General features: G+C 35.9%; 1 non-coding gene across 1 annotated transcript; it reads left to right on the top strand.

The window, feature by feature from the left end:
• Window positions 1-14,152: 14,152 nt before the first annotated feature.
• LOC111907727 (small nucleolar RNA R71) lies at window positions 14,153-14,259 on the top strand. The gene has a single exon (XR_002855649.1). It is a non-coding gene; the product is annotated as a small nucleolar RNA R71 (small nucleolar RNA).
• Window positions 14,260-16,293: the final 2,034 nt, after the last annotated feature.

Below are 16,293 nucleotides of genomic sequence, written 5' to 3'. Positions count from 1 at the left end.
TAATTCAGGGACCCTTCACTTAATGTATTTACCATTCATAGAATTACTTAGATGATGAGAGGATCAATTTCCTAAAAAAAAAACTAAAAATGCAAAAACTAATTAAAGGCAAAAAGAAAATTCAAACCAGGCTCGGGTTGCCTCCTAATAAGCGCTTCTTTTTGATGGAGTTGTGAGCCGGACTCCGTGCCTCCTTACATTGAGTTGTCCAAAGAGTCCATCACCAACTGAACTTTTTGCTCCTTCGATCACCTTTTGAAAGCTTGAGCTCGTCCTTTATACGCCTTTTTCAAATTCTCCTTTTTAGCTTTAATTTCATTTGTATCGAGCTTTCTTTTGGTCCCTTTATTTTCTTGCAAGTTGTTGTCTACTTTTTCCTCTTCTTCCAGCTCTATAGGAACCATCTTGTCATCCATACTCATGCTCTTTTTGTAACATCTGGATTTCCAGGTATACTATTTTATTTATTTAATTTGGGATTTGTTGACTGACACGACGAGTTAGTGCCTCAACTCGTCGAGTAGAGTCGCGACTGATGACGTGGATTAATGAATCGGCTCGACGAGTCTGTGAGTCGACTCATCGAGTCAACGCTGTTGAGGAAACCCTAAATTCTTGGGCCTGTAGCCTATTTAAAGGCACTTATAGCCTCATTTGCAGCTACCCTTCCCTGAGAGCAAACCCTAAACGACCCTTGACCCGTGAGAGAGAGTGCTTAGCTAATTGTGAACTTTTGGTGCATTTCGTGAAGAGAAAGGAAGGATTGCAATCGAAGGAACAAGAAGGTGTTGTTAGATCTGAGGTTGTTTCACTCTAGAACGTCTAAAGGAGGTATTAAGCTTTACCATTCTCATTTCTTCATGTAGATCTTTTGTTTGTGGGAATCTAGGGTTTTTCTCCCCAAATATGAGCACCTTGTGAGATTCATGCTCATTAAGAGAGATGGACTTCAGATCTGGATCATGTAAGGTCCCTAGAATCCAAATCTCCCTACTTGATTAAACCATGATAAGTGATATTGAGTGAAAAACCCTTGATTAGGTGAGATTGGCATTTCAAGCTCTTAATGTCATGCATGGACATAAAGCCTGTGACTTTACGTGATAAGTGAGCCTTAGGAGTATAGATCTAGAGTTTGGGTAGGTTCCCTGCCTTGGAATCGTCTGAATAAGGTGAGAGTTTGAATGGACTCGCCGAGTCAAGGGGCTGACTTGACGAGTCGGTTAGGGTTTTCCAATTTAGCTGTCGATGTTGTTACTCGGTGAGTTAGGGTTAACTCAGCGAACTGAATCACTTCAAAGAACGCGGAGAATCGAATGGACTCGGCGAGTCACTCGAGTGCACTCGGAGAGTCATGTCAAACTGGGATTGTTGACCTAAATTGACCACTATTAACTTAAGGGCTTGGCCAACATTAGTAATAGAAATTATAGAGGGGTAAAATGGACTTTTACCCATTTCAAGAGCTAGAAAAGAGTTAGAGAGACTTGTGATGTAAGAATGAGGTTTTGCTTAGAGATGTTTATAAAATGTGTTAGGCGGAGGCTAGTTCGGGATTTACGAGTACGTATCTACTACTTGCTGACTACGAGGTGAGTCTTCTCACTACACTTACCATGAGTGGTATCTTGTTGTGATTGAGCTTATGTGCTATCTATATATTGTAATAATATGTCTTGGTGATTTAAGTTGATTATTGTTGCTATAAGTTTACCGAGTAGAAACTAGAGGATCCCACTGAGACACATGGACCGGAGGGTCTTATAGAGTTATAGTCTCGAGTGGCTAACTATTTGTGTGTGGTATTTTGTAACGCCCGTAGATCCGGGCTAGTCAATTTAGAGATGATAAGCGTCAAAAATGACTTTTTGATAAAAGAGTGTTTAGAATGAATAATCATAACCGAGTTTTAGTATATGTCACAAGGTTTCTGCGCATATAAAGAATGCCGAAATCCGAGTTATAACGAAGAAGTTATGAGCTATCAAAGTTTCGCGACAGAACCGGCACGACACAGCGCGACGTAAATAGTGAATTTACGTTAGAGATATATTTAGCCTTAGCGATCTAAATGAAAGTCGTATCATACGTTAAACCGAGAGCATACATAAAAAGAGCGTCCAAATATGACTTCGTATGAGGAAATTATGATTTTTCGAAGTTTCGGCTTAACAGTAGACAGCCCGAATACTCGATTTGAGATCGAGCGGTTTTTAGCTGAAACAATCTAAACAAGAATCGAAGATCTCGTCAATGGTAGTGCAACAGTAAAAAGACAGACAAAAACAGACGGCAGATGAAGAAGTTATGAATTTATTGTTGGATTAGTGTCTAAGTCCATAACTATTTTGGTATGTACTTGACCCGATGGTGCATGGTCCTTTTGGGTTGCCTTCACCAAAGCAACTTGATAGGATGAATTATGGAGAGAAAGGATTAAATATGATTTATTAATATATTATGAGAATAATATATTAAAGGAGAAATCATATTGTTTAATTAATATTAGTCAAGAATTAATAAGAATTAAGTTTGTGGCTAAAAGAGATTAATTAAACTTAAGGGACTAGAATTGTAATTATAAGATAATTGCAATTGGGCTATGGATTACCTTATAATATAAGGTTGGACGAATTCTATGGGGAAACCCATTAGAAATCGTCCAAGGCTTATTAAAGAAGGGTCCATGGGTTGCTTAGGGCCTAAGCATCCAAATTAGGATTTCCTAGTTGAAAACCCTAATAGCCTACATGTATATATAGTACCCTTAAGCCTCAAAAACGTGGTGAACTAATTGGTTAGGGTTTCCACACATTTTGGGCAGCCTCCTTCTCTTCTCCTCTTCATCCTCTTGCTCTTGGTGTTTGTGAACCATTAGAGGAGTGACATTTATGACTAAGCTTTCTAAAGTCATTACAAGGAGGATTTGAGATTGTTATTGCTACATAACAATCAAGGTAATATCTTAAACCCATTCTTATGTTAATATGATTATTTGTATTCTAGAACTAGGGTTTAAAGTCTTGTATGAATAACATGTACAATAGAGAAACCTAGATCCAAGCATTAGGGTTGCATGAGCACATAGGATGTTCTTATGGCTAAAACCCATCAGTGGTATCAGAGCCTAGATTGGTTTCTATTGTATTGATGCATATTTGATCGAAATGAGCACTGAAAATCGAAATTTTTTGCTTCTGAGTGTTTGACTCACCGAGTCACTTGGTGCACTCGCCGAGTCAGCTGTACTCGACGAGTCCAGGTCCAGACTCGACGAGTCAAAACGTCTGACAGCTCATATTCGCGATTTTCTTCCTGTTTTGGCTTTGGATAATTACCATAAACATGTTTTTGTTATAAAATCCGAATTTTATCAATATTTGGTTATTATCCTTACCAAAATAGAAGATAATTGTCATAATTTAGATAATCAATTGTTTTATTAGATAAAGTTTGATTATTTTTAATTTAGATTTGAATTATCTTGTGAAAAAGTTTTAATTTTTTCCCTTTAGGTTTTATAGTTTAAATTTGATACTTAAAAGTTTTGTTTTGAAATTTAAATAGTTGAAACCCTAATGTTTTGAAATGTTTCAAAACTTGCCCTCAAGTTTTGGAATTTAAAAGTTGATTAAAAGTTTAATTTAGAAATGTTAAATTCAAAAACCCTAGTATTGTTTTGAAAAGTTCAAATCACACCCTTATGGTTTTATTAATTAATTAAAGTGTATAATTAAAAGAGATTTAGTGAATCCATAAAGTTTTGGTTTACAATTTAATTAAATTAAAAGTGTAATTTATTAAATTAGAACACCTAGTATTTTAAAAGTACAAAATACACCCTATACTATATATAACATTAAAAGTCTAACATTATATATATATATATATATATATATATATATATATATATATATATATATATATATATATATATGTATGAGTAAAAATCAGTCTTACCGTTAGTAGGCCTCATTCACGAAGCTGGTCTATAAGGGGTGTTTAAGGAAATTGCCTATAAAATGGCGATTGAATGGGTATCCACTCTTACCCACCGCACTGTTGACTAGTGGAGGGTCATTAGCCGAACGGGTAGGATAGGACAAAAACCTTCCATTATAAGTATAATGAAGTATAAAAGTAACTAAATGCTTTCATAAAATTCCCAATCTTAGTTACTTTAGGCAAAAGTAAATTGATGCAATTCCATGAAGTTACACTTTGTGCCCTTGCAAAGACGTTAGTGGAGCGTGTGTGGTTAACCGACACACTAAATGGTTCTAAGCAAAGGTAGCAAAGGGTGACTCAATGTTTGTCATAGTTCGGTGGAGCGTGTGTGGTTAACCGGCACATCGAATAGGTGACCGTAACATGTGAGGGCACCATGTAAGTTTGCATGGTTATTCACACCCGCTTTGTGATCCTCGGCATCCCAGTCACAAACTAGAGGGGCATATCAAGATTTAAACATGCCATTGAAATGTTCAATGAATCTCAAAGGATCTAGGAGTTTTCATAGATTTTAAAACTTAAATTTCTTTTTCATTTTTTAATGGTGGAAAATTAGTGAATCGTCATTCACTTACCTTCAAATGTTCTGTAATTAGGGTTACGGCATCCCTCTCCCGAGTTGTGGAATATTGTGTTGGGTCCTAGCCTTAATATCTCATTTGGGTGATTTATTAAGGACTCAATCAACCAACTAACTTGAAATTGGTTTTCTCCCGTTTTGTAGATGTCAAAGTACGACAACTATGATCTTCCCAAATCCCGTGGAACAAACATTCCACATGAAGATGATATTCCACGATTCGATCGAGGAACAAGAAATCATGCTTCACTTCCTCCTCCTCCTCCCGTTATTCTCCCTTACCCACAAGATCGAAGAATTGAAAGGTTCAATGTCACTAAAGCCCTATTGGAAATGAAACATGAAGATGGTAAACCCGTGTGTGTCCACGTTCTAGGAATGAAATCACACATCGATAGGTTGATAATGTTGGGTGCGTCATTCCCTGATGAGTTGGCTATAGGCTGGGTTCTACAGTCACTCCCTGAATCATATAATGAGTTCAAAAGAAAATATTATATGATGGATCATGACGCAAACCTCATTGACCTAACTTACATGCTCATTGCTGCTGAATCAGAAATGATTTGGCAAAGCAATGGAGCATATTTTTTGGGAAAGTCAACCAACCATGCTTCCGAGGACGTTCTAGGAGAACCGACCTGCGTTTGCTGCCAAGAGAAAGGGCGTTGGATACAAGTCTGCCCTAAGAGCCTGAAGAGTCCAGAAGATGGGAGAGTCAAAGAGTATGGCTGTGCTTTAGGTAAAATCCACTATCTAACTCCATTAAGTTCCTATTCGTTGATTCTTAATACATGATGTGATAAGATTGCATTTGAATGTTTTGCAGGATCAGTGAAAAAGAGAGGAAGCTTGATGAAAGAGAAAAATGAGTCTAATCACGAAGAAATGGATCTCAATCGCATGGATTCGAAGATTAGATTTTGAGCTTAGAAAGTTATGATAGAGTTGTTAGGAATATTCAATTAGATAGTCTTTCAGTTGATTTTGCATTGTAAGGACAAATGTTTTCCGCTGCTTTTATGAATAAAAAATAAATTTTGGTTTGACTCATTTATTTATTTCCTTGCAATGAAATCGTTATGAAAAATTGATGTTTGCGTATTTCTACAACGAATGGATGTGATTCTTAATTATGTTAATTATGGAAATGTCAAGAATTTACCAAATAGGGAGAGTTTCTCATCATCCAAGTTTCAAGTGGACAGAAACTTGAAATCATGCAACAAGTATTGTATGATGAATGAAAAACTTTCACATTTGGGAAAATTAGACTAATTCGTTGACAAAGTGTCAAGTGAAGGACTAGGAGATCAAGTACACAAGGTTATGTGTTGATCAAGTTCACCACAAGAGTAAAAAAGATATTCGTCATGATTTACTACAGTTGAGTAAATATGATTACACTTATGAGATTAAGTGTAATTCTTAGTTGATTGAAAAAGTTTAAATCAATAGCAGAACGAATAAAAGGAATCAAGTAGGCAAGAAGATAAAAGTTTCTCTATTCTAAGAAGAAGGGAGAGTACCTTTTATTATGTTTTATGATAGGTCTTAATGATTAAGAACCATATCTCAATTGATCCTCTAAGTGAGTCTTAGTGCAATTGTATGTCTAAGAAGAGGAATCAAGAATTGAAGAAATGGTTAAATCAAGAAGTCAATCATACTTCGTTCCAAAACAAGTCTTAAAGTTAAGATTGTGACATTGAGTGACAAGTCTTAAGAAGGTTTATAACACTCATCAAATGTAGAATATGGAAAAAGTTTTCTTATTCTTGCACATTTGAAATTGGAAAGTTGTGATGTCTTGGATAAGACAAAGATCAACTAGGAGCAATTTTGTGAAGTGTTGATAAAAACTACACTAACTCTTGAATATTTGTTTGTCAAGAAATGTTTTATTGACAAAAGAATCTTATATGTCAAGGAGTCAGTGGGAGTCTTAATGATCTTGAAAAGTTTCAAGAACTAATCAAAATAAACCTTATCGAACATCACTAGCACACGACTTAAGGTTTACAACCTATCGTGTTGACATTATCTTGTTTCTGTGTCATTCCAATTAAGTTAATTATGCATGTGAGCCCTATGGGTTCTCATTTGAATGCATAAAAGGCAAGGACCTTAATCAATGAAAAGTACATTGATGGGAAAGGGTGAGCTGCTTAACTACTTGGAAGACATGGTGGGCAGCCGTGTTACCATAAGGCAAGAAATCAAGATTGAGAAAGGTCGGTCCATATGAGTTTGAATTTGTCGTAAACATTGTTTTGACAAATTCACATGGATAGGAACACATACACCACTAAAATCTAAGTGTCATAAGATTTCCTCCTTCATGAAGATGGATGTGAGGAAATGCTTTCACTAAGAGAGATTTTAAGAAGATAGCGATTGTAAAATTGTATTCTCAAATTTGATTATGGTTACGGTATCCCTTTCCATAATTTGAATTATGAGATTTGGCAATTAGTCTGAATTGTTTAATACACACATATGAGCTATCTTGGATAAAGGTGTATGAGATTAAAAAGCTTAGATAAAAGATTATCAAAGCATTAAGTATTAGAAATATGAACTTAAGAAATTCAATAGGTATTGTTTTTCTGTAAGTTAAGTTGTTTTCTAAATACATGTCAAAGCTAGTGGGAGCATAAGTGTTATGTTTATAATAATCATCATGATAGTGGGAGCATAAATGTTATGATTGTATGATTATTAAGGTAAGTATTTCAAGTTAGCAATATTAATTATAGAAAACAAGAGTCATACTTTGCAAAGTTGTAAGGGTTGAATAGTTGTTTTGCTATAATTAAGGGAGAGAATATTATGCTTCATTTCAAATCTAAAGGCTTAGATTGTGGAATGTTAATAAATTTAGTCAAGGATACATAGTGTGTTCTTAAACTTCGAATATGATTACGACATCTCTCTTCATAATTCGAATTATAAGAACGTAGCACATAAAATATTATGGCAGAAGATTGATAAAGTATTAGATCTTCATGTAAGACATTATGCATCATGTCCCATACGCTTCAGGTATAGGATCGATTGCAAATGCTATAATATTTGACCATTCTAAAATTTTCCAAATGTCTAACGCATTTAGAGGGAGAAAGGACAAGAATCGGTTTTGACTAAGATAATTAAACAACTATCAAAGGACGATCCAAAGCTCGCTGAGGATTGGTCGCTTGTGAGTAGTTGAAAGTATGATATCGGATGGAGTATATCGACATTATTATGAATAGATAAGATTCTATTAAGAATGAGTTGTCATATGGTAAGTATGGAAAGGTTTCCATATTGGGAGTTGGATATTGAGAATCTATGTCTAGATTAGAAACTTTTATGCAAAAGGATGTTCAAAGAAATGTACTTTGAGTGAGAGACATCACATCTATGGAATTGTCTTGTAACAATCTCCGATAGAGGACTTTGTAATTTCATTGGCAATAGTCCTTGTGACTTTAGTGCAGTGATATTACGAAAGGATCGTTGCATAAAATGTTAGAATCTAACATATTCTATAAGTGTCAAGAATTTGATATTCTCTCACTTGTAGAAAGGATTGGGAGTTGTGAAATGAGTATGATTGGTAATGTGTTCATTTGATCTATTTCACAAAGTAAGAACCATAGGAAAACATTGTGTGCATGCTAAGAGCATGGGAGAAGTAAAGTTATGATTCAAGTAAGAAGTTGATTACCCGAAACGACAAATAATGAGTAATCGATATGGTGATGAATAAAAGGTGTTTTATTTATACTCAAAGGTTTGGGGCCATATGGGACTAGTATTATTCTTGTGTTTCACCTTGCATGTTTTGACTTCCCGAATAATTAAGTTGGTTCAAAACAATCAAATTATTCGAACGGACCACAGTCATTCATATGTTGGAAGTAGGTATGAATGAAGACTGTCGTGAATTGGTGTGTGGATTGTCTAAAGTGTATTAGACATAAGCAATTGTTTGCTGCAACGTTCATGAGTGCTTATGAATATGATTTGAGCATTGGATTAAATCCACGCTCACTTGGATCACTTCATGGATTTTATCACGAGTGATTGGTGAGACGATAACATCTTATATTCTTGAAACCGAGATGTGTAAGTTGTATCTTGCGAGTCGGTTGCACATTGATAATATGTAAACGCACCAGTAACTTGGTGTTATAAAACATATTGTTGTGTATGATTTGGTGAGTAAGTGCAAGCGAGCATTGAGTCAAAGTTTATCCGTTTCTTTTATCCAAAGTAGGATAAAAGCGATATCCGTGGGCCCCTCGATGATTTAGTGATGGCACCTAAGTGCTTGGCCAAGCCGGGACTAAATTGATGTGTTCAATTGTAGTCTGTTGTCAGTCGTCATAAATCTGAATTCGGGAAATAGCACATAGACAGAGAGAATGATTTAGATCCATGTCTTAGTCTATACGATAATATCTAGAATGGAGGAATATATGATCCCTTATCTAAAGGACACGCGTATCTGATAAGATCAGAGTTGACAACGGCTTTAGAAAGCTACGATTATAGATTAGGATATGAAGTCATATGCAGAATAGTTATTAGACTTATCCAAGTGGGAGATTGTTGGATTAGCGTCTAAGTCCATAACTATATTGGTATGTACTTGACCCGATGGTGCATGGTCCTTTTGGGTTGCCTTCACCAAAGCAACTTGATAGGATGAATTATGGAGAGAAAGGATTAAATGTGATTTATTAATATATTATGAGAATAATATATTAAAGGAGAAATCATATTGTTTAATTAATATTAGTCAAGAATTAATAAGAATTAAGTTTGTGGCTAAAATAGATTAATTAAACTTAAGGGACTAGAATTGTAATTATAATATAATTTCAATTGGGCTATGGATTGCCTTATAATATAAGGTTGGACGAATTCTATGGGGAACCAATTAGAAATCGTCCAAGGCTTATTAAAGAAGGGTCCATGGGTTGCTTAGGGCCTAAGCATCCAAATTAGGGTTTCCTAGTTGAAAACCCTAATAGCCTATATGTATATATAGTACCCTTAAGCCTCAAAAACATGGTGAACTAATTGGTTAGGGTTTCCACACGTTTTGGGCATCCTCTTTCTCTTCTCCTCTTTATCCTCTTGCTCTTGGTGTTTGTGAACCATTAGAGGAGTGACATTTGTGACTCTAAGCTTTCTAAAGTCATTACAAGGACGATTTGAGATTGTTATTGCTACATAACAATCAAGGTAATATCTTAAACCCATTCTTATGTTAATATGATTATTTGTATGCTAGAACTAGGGTTTAAAGTCTTGGATGAATATCATGTACAATAGAGAAACCTAGATCCAAGCATTAGGGTTGCATGAGCACATAGGATGTTCTTATGGCTAAAACACATCATTTATAACAGAGTTTTCCTGTCCCGGCCTACTAAAAATAATATAATAAAAATAAAGTCAAAATTAGCCAACGGAGTCTAAACAAGAGTTGTAGAGCATAATCTCACCTACGCGTGGATATAAAGAACGTCAAAAACGGAGCTCGTATGCGAAAGTTATGAATTTCTGAAGTTCGGGGCGTGAACCCCAAGGCTGTGTCAGAGCTCACGAGGTGAATATTAGAAATTCACGAGGTGAGTCAGTTCACGAGGTGAATATTAGAAACTCACGAGGTGAACAAATGATGGACGTCTTCCAGGGCAAGTGGCCATGACGAACGCAATGAAGTATCGAGCTCACGAGGTGAATATTAGAAACTCACGAGGTGAATATTAGAAACTCACGAGGTGAGCCTAGCTCACAAGGTGAATATTAGAAACTCACGTGGTGAACTCAGAAAATTCACCCTATAAATAGAATTCAAGGGGCAGCCGAGTTTGGTTGCTCATATCTTACTCTCCCACTCACGATACTCTCTCTAAGCCCTATTTTAACCCCCCGAAGCCCCGGTATCATCCTGAGACCCGAAGCGAGTCCCGAAGCCCGAAGATCCTGAGAAGAAAAGAGTTTTCGAGCCGAAGCTCTGCCTACGAGAAGCTCGGTGTGTGAAGATCTTCTAGTTTCAGCGAAGAAATACTACTCTTAGAGCCGTAGTGCTGCCCGATCATCTTCTGATCAGGTGAGTGTGTGGTCACTTTCTTCTAACACATAAATATTAAGTATTTGCTGTGAAATACGTGCTATGTGTATAATATAAAGTTGTTTATACATGTGGGTGTATAGTCCCTTTCATAAACACGAGTATAATACAGGTATTGTTTGAATGTATTAAGTGTATGTTTGGGTGAGTGTGTAGTTACTTTCTTCTAACACATAAATACGAAGTATTTGCTATGAAATACGTGCTATGTATTTATATATTATTTGTCTATTTGAGATGGGCATTGAATTGAAGTTTTATATAGGTTTTAAATGAGTTAAACTGTATATGTATTTTATCTCTACAAATATGTTGGGTAGAACATGGGTAGACGAAATAGTTGGTGTGTGATGAAGGATGAGTTTGAGGATGAGACGAAAGATAAACCTCGATAGCTATGGATTTAGTATTGTAGATAGATGAACCTTGGTAGCTATGGATTTAGTACCGTATAGACAAACGTTGGTTGCTATGGATTTAGTACTGTAGATAGATGAACCTTGGTAGCTATGGATTTAGTACCGTATAGACAAACGTTGGTAGCTATGGATTTAGTACTATTAGATAGACGATGATAGCTATGGACTTCGTACCTTTTAGATAAACGTTGGTAGCTATGGACTTAGTACCTACACTGGTAGCTATGGATTTAGTACCCGATGAATGAACCATAGCAGCTATGGAATTAATGCTTTACGAAAGAGCCTTGGAAGATATTGTATTAGTGCCTAATAAAGAATCCTGGAAGCTATTGTCTTAGTGCCTAATATAGAGTGAACGAATAGATGACTCTTAGGGTAGGCCCTTAAGAGTAAGGAAGATAATGGGATGGGTAATCAGAATGATCGTTTGATGATTGAATATATGTATATATATATATATATATATATATATATATATATATATATATTGGGGGTTGAAAACCCTATATGCTCACCAGAATTCCATGCCTGACCCACTCAGTTTTCTTTGCATTACAGGTAATGACACAAGAGTATAAGTTGGTGGACTTGACGAGAGATTTTGGAATATAGATTAGTTGTTATAAATAACTGTTGTAAGGTCTATTTTATATTGTTTATGCTTTTGGTCTGTATCGGAACATGACACCCCGATATTTTGTTATTTAATGAAAATACATTTCTTTAAAGAAATGCTTTGATAAATTCTTATCATATTTTGTTTTGGGAACAAATTCCGCAACCGTTTTCTTTAAACGAACACTCTGATTTATAAAACAAAGCATAAACAAATCAGTATTTTCTGGCTGTGAAATTGGGGATGTCACATATTTTGGGGAACTCACGAAGCTTCGTGCTTACCGTTATATGTGTTATATATTTCAGGTACTTCTGAGGATCACGGGAAGGCTCCAGCTTGATTATACAGACTTATTCGGGACCATGTTTAGGATTTTGGGATTTGATTGTAATTGGGAATTATGATGCTCTTTGAGACACTTATGGTTTTATTTATATAATAATTAACACATGAGATTTATGAGTTTTAAAAATGAAAATTTTTTGTTGAAAATTCACGGTGTTACACCTTTCTTTGGAAGTAACCTCATTTTCGTCCTCGTCACTCGATAATTCGTCACTTTCTCTACTTACCCAAGAAGTTGGATTTGTGTAGGCAACGACTTCAACTAAAAATGGAATGGATGCTCTCGGTTTCGTGCATTTGACTTGTTGAATTGTCTTAATTTTTTCTTCCATTAACTTCTCCAATTCTCTAAGTTCGTCTTCTTCATCAATGTTGAAAACCTCATCTTCAACATCACTTCCTTGGACACTATCTTGGACTCCAAAAGTTTCCTCTTCATCTCCAACTCTCAAAGTGAGCTTTGAATCGCGAATATCAACCAAGGCTCTAGCAGTATTTAGTAATGGGCGACGAAGAATAATCGGAACATCGGGATCTTCTTTCATATCCATTACCACAAAATCAATTGGAAAAACAATTTTCCTAATTTTTACTAGAATATCTTCTACAATGCCTCTGGGTTGTGTCACTGAACGGTTTTCCAAGTGAATGGTCATCCTTGTAGCCTTCGACTTCTGAATATTCAGCTTCTGATAAAATGAATAAGACATCAAATTTATGTTAGCCCCAGAATCAGCTAAAGCATAAGTCTTCAGATTGTTCCCAAACTCACATGGAAGAGTGAGGCGTCCAGGATCTCCCATCTTCTTAGGTCGGTCTCCCAATACAACTTTAGAGCTCTGCTCACTAATAATAACCTTGGAATTTTTCTTCAATTGTTGGCGAGCGTCTATCAAATCATGTAGGACTTTTGCATATTCAGGAACCTTAGATAATGTCTCGACAAAAGGAGTCTTTATTGGGATACCCTTTACGTGCTTTATAAACTCCAAATGCTCTCTTTCTAGTGGATGAAGATTAGCTTGGGACGGAAATGGTAAATGAGGTCGATAATTCGGAACAGATGTTGAATTACTTTGTTCAGACTGTGCCACGTCGTGAGCATAGAAGGCTCACGTCGTGAGTCTGGTGTTTCGGCATCATTTTTATTTTCGAGCTTTCACTTCTTAGGCTTTAGTTCAGACTGGTTTGGCTCCACTTCCATTACTTCTAGAAACTCAGAGATGGCCTCTTCTTCAGTCGCGATCATCATAACATGGGATTGATTTTTTTTTTCGGGAAATTATGAGTATAATTTGTTGCTCACCAAAGTAGTTAGTTGACCAAGTTGGGCTTCGAGATTATGGATCGATGCTTGATGATTTCTTAATGAAGCTTGTTGGTCAATCATCATTGTCTGCTATTCCTTCATCATAGCTTGTTGTTCTTTCATCATCTTCATGTGATCTTTTAGCGTTGCATTGGTATCATCATGTCTTTTCTCGGAAGCTTCCATAAATCGGGTTAACATGTTTTCGAAGTCAACTTTCTTCTCAGCTGGTGGTTGTTCCTTTTAGTAGAAGCCTCGGCCTGTCTGCCTATATTTCTCATCTTTTTGCTTCTTATATTCATCATATGGCAACCACTCCTTCTTTAGTTTTCTCTAGTCTCCATCATATTTATCCCCACTAGAATAGTAAACTTGAGCCTTTTTGTTCCCATATTCATCCAAGTGGCAGTCTCTAGTCAAATGTGGACCATTGCATCTTTCACAACCAACTCTAATTGCATGAATTCATTGGTCCATTTGGGTCAACCTCTGGTCCATATTATTTAGCATTGCCATCATAGTAGCCATCTCTTCAGAATGTGCACCCCCACTGCCTTTTACTCCATCTTGTCTTGGGTTGTGGTACTCACGAGAATACTTCGTGAATTTTTCAACTAACACCTTGATCTGATTTGGATTTTTCTTTGTAAGAGGTCCTTGAGAATCAAGGAGTTACCTTCTCATGACATTGACACCGTCATAGAATATGGACACTTCTTGTTGTATGTTAAGGTTATGTTGAGGAAAATTTCTTAGTAACCCTTTATAGCGTTCCCATGCCTCGTAAAGTGACTCCCCTGGTTGTTGCTCAAAATTGGCTATCGCCTTCTTGAGTTTAGATATCTTGGATGGTGGGAAGAATTGTTCGAAAATTTGCTCGCGAATCTGGGCCCAAGTAGTGATTGCACCAGGTGGAAGTGCTTCTAACCAATCTTTTGCAGCTCCCTTGAAAGTAACGGGAAGCATCCTTAACAAAAATGTGTCTCTGGTAACGTTCGGGACATTGAAATAATCTGCAATGTCATTGACCTCATCTAGATGCTTAAAAGCATCCTCATGATCCTTTCCATAAAATGGTATATCCTTAAGTGTAGTAAGGATGTGTCCCTTCAGCTCGAATGTGGCAGTAGCTGGAATTGCAGGTTGTACTAGAACCAGACCAACATCGTCTCTAATTCGCTTTTTGTAAGCTCCCATGGACATATCTTCAATGTTCGCCATTTCGTTTTCTGGCTCGTCTTCGGGTTCACTTATATATAGTCCGAACTCGGCCTCGGATTCATATTTAGATACTTCTGGATTATGTATTGGATCTAAAATTTCAACTGTGCTCTTGTCCTTTGAAGATGTGCTTGACTCTCCCGTTTTCTTCCCTGACGTTCTTCCAAAAACTGATTTGAGATCTTTGAAGGATGACTTCTTTGGTGTTTGATCTTCTTTCACGTTTTTATCCGTCTTTTTGTGAAGAGCTGACTCTGTATCTTCAAGTGGTGGCACCAAAGGTGTTTTAGAACCTATGGCCATTAACTACTACAATAAAACAAAAATAAAAATGTAAAACTGAAAAAAAACTAAATAAAAATAGCCTATTGACTGGTCACCACGATGTGGAAAGGGCACCGCCTCATGTTGTCGCAAAAATTTAAACAGAAAAGAAAAACGAAGAAAACGTAAAAACTACTGAACTCACGTTGTGAGCTTAAGTTTCACGTCATGAGTTGGGTACCGAAACAAAAATCTAGGCTGGAAATTTAACTTTTTGCATGTTTTACCCCACAAAAGGATCGATTAACCTAAAGCAAATAAATAACAGTCAAATATGTCGTTCCCCGGCAACAGCGCCAAAACCTTGATGCGTGCAAATAGCTACACCTAATTTTATTTTTATAACCTAACTAACTTAACTAACTAAATTGCGCCTAGGCAGTGTACCTAGTCAAATTATAGAATAGTTCAAGTAAGTCAGGTGTCGATCACAGGGAACTTTTTTAACTAGTTAAATTACATACTAATAAGTTAATCTAAATTTCTAGCTAAGTAGTGGGTTTTATCTAATTTTGCAAGTTTAGAATAACTTAATTCTTGACACAAATTCAATCAAATAACAAAACACTTCTGTTAGTTTGAATCCACTTTCCTCAATGGTTTATAAATAAATTATGACAATTCCTGTTGGTTACCAATTAAAATAGTTTTAGCAATTCAGTTCCAAATTAACTAATATTAATTAATTTATGTAGATCTATGCATGTTCACACATAATTTAACACATAATCAATTATTAAATAGAATTAGAGCTATGTAAGATTGAGTTGACAAACACAATTATGGTCATAATATGAGTTCTCTAGTACATCCAAATTTAGTAGTTCAATTACTTATCTAAGAATGGTTCGATCTTACCTCTACTAATTTAATGTTAACTAAATTACCAGGTATTCTAATTCATGCAGATTAATGGTCATTAGCTACACAGAATAAGAATCTAAAGCAATGTAATATCAAATCAAGCACGTTAGGTATAATCAATCAAACACTAGACATAACCAACATGAAAAGTCTAATCTAATGTATTAAAACCATGAGTTCCAGCTTCATCTAGCTAACAGAAGCAGCTAGATTTAGCTGGACATTCTAACAAATACACAAGCACTAGTCATATTCAAAAGCATGTTAAATGTACCAAAATATAAAGTTAACTAGGAACTTTTCCTTCTTCCTTGGTATGCAAACCAATTTCCAGGCCTTCTCGCCTTCTGAATATCGACTTCTGAACTCTCCAAGTCAGCCAAAAAACTCCTCAAATCGTAATGATAAAGAGAATATATATTTTCTGAAATTTCTATACTCACGTCGTGAACAATTATGTCT

The sequence above is a fragment of the Lactuca sativa genome, chromosome 4 (genome assembly GCF_002870075.4).
Source record: "Lactuca sativa cultivar Salinas chromosome 4, Lsat_Salinas_v11, whole genome shotgun sequence".
In the NCBI taxonomy this organism is placed as follows: Eukaryota; Viridiplantae; Streptophyta; class Magnoliopsida; order Asterales; family Asteraceae; genus Lactuca; species Lactuca sativa.
This window is presented reverse-complemented; position numbering and strand designations above follow the sequence as displayed.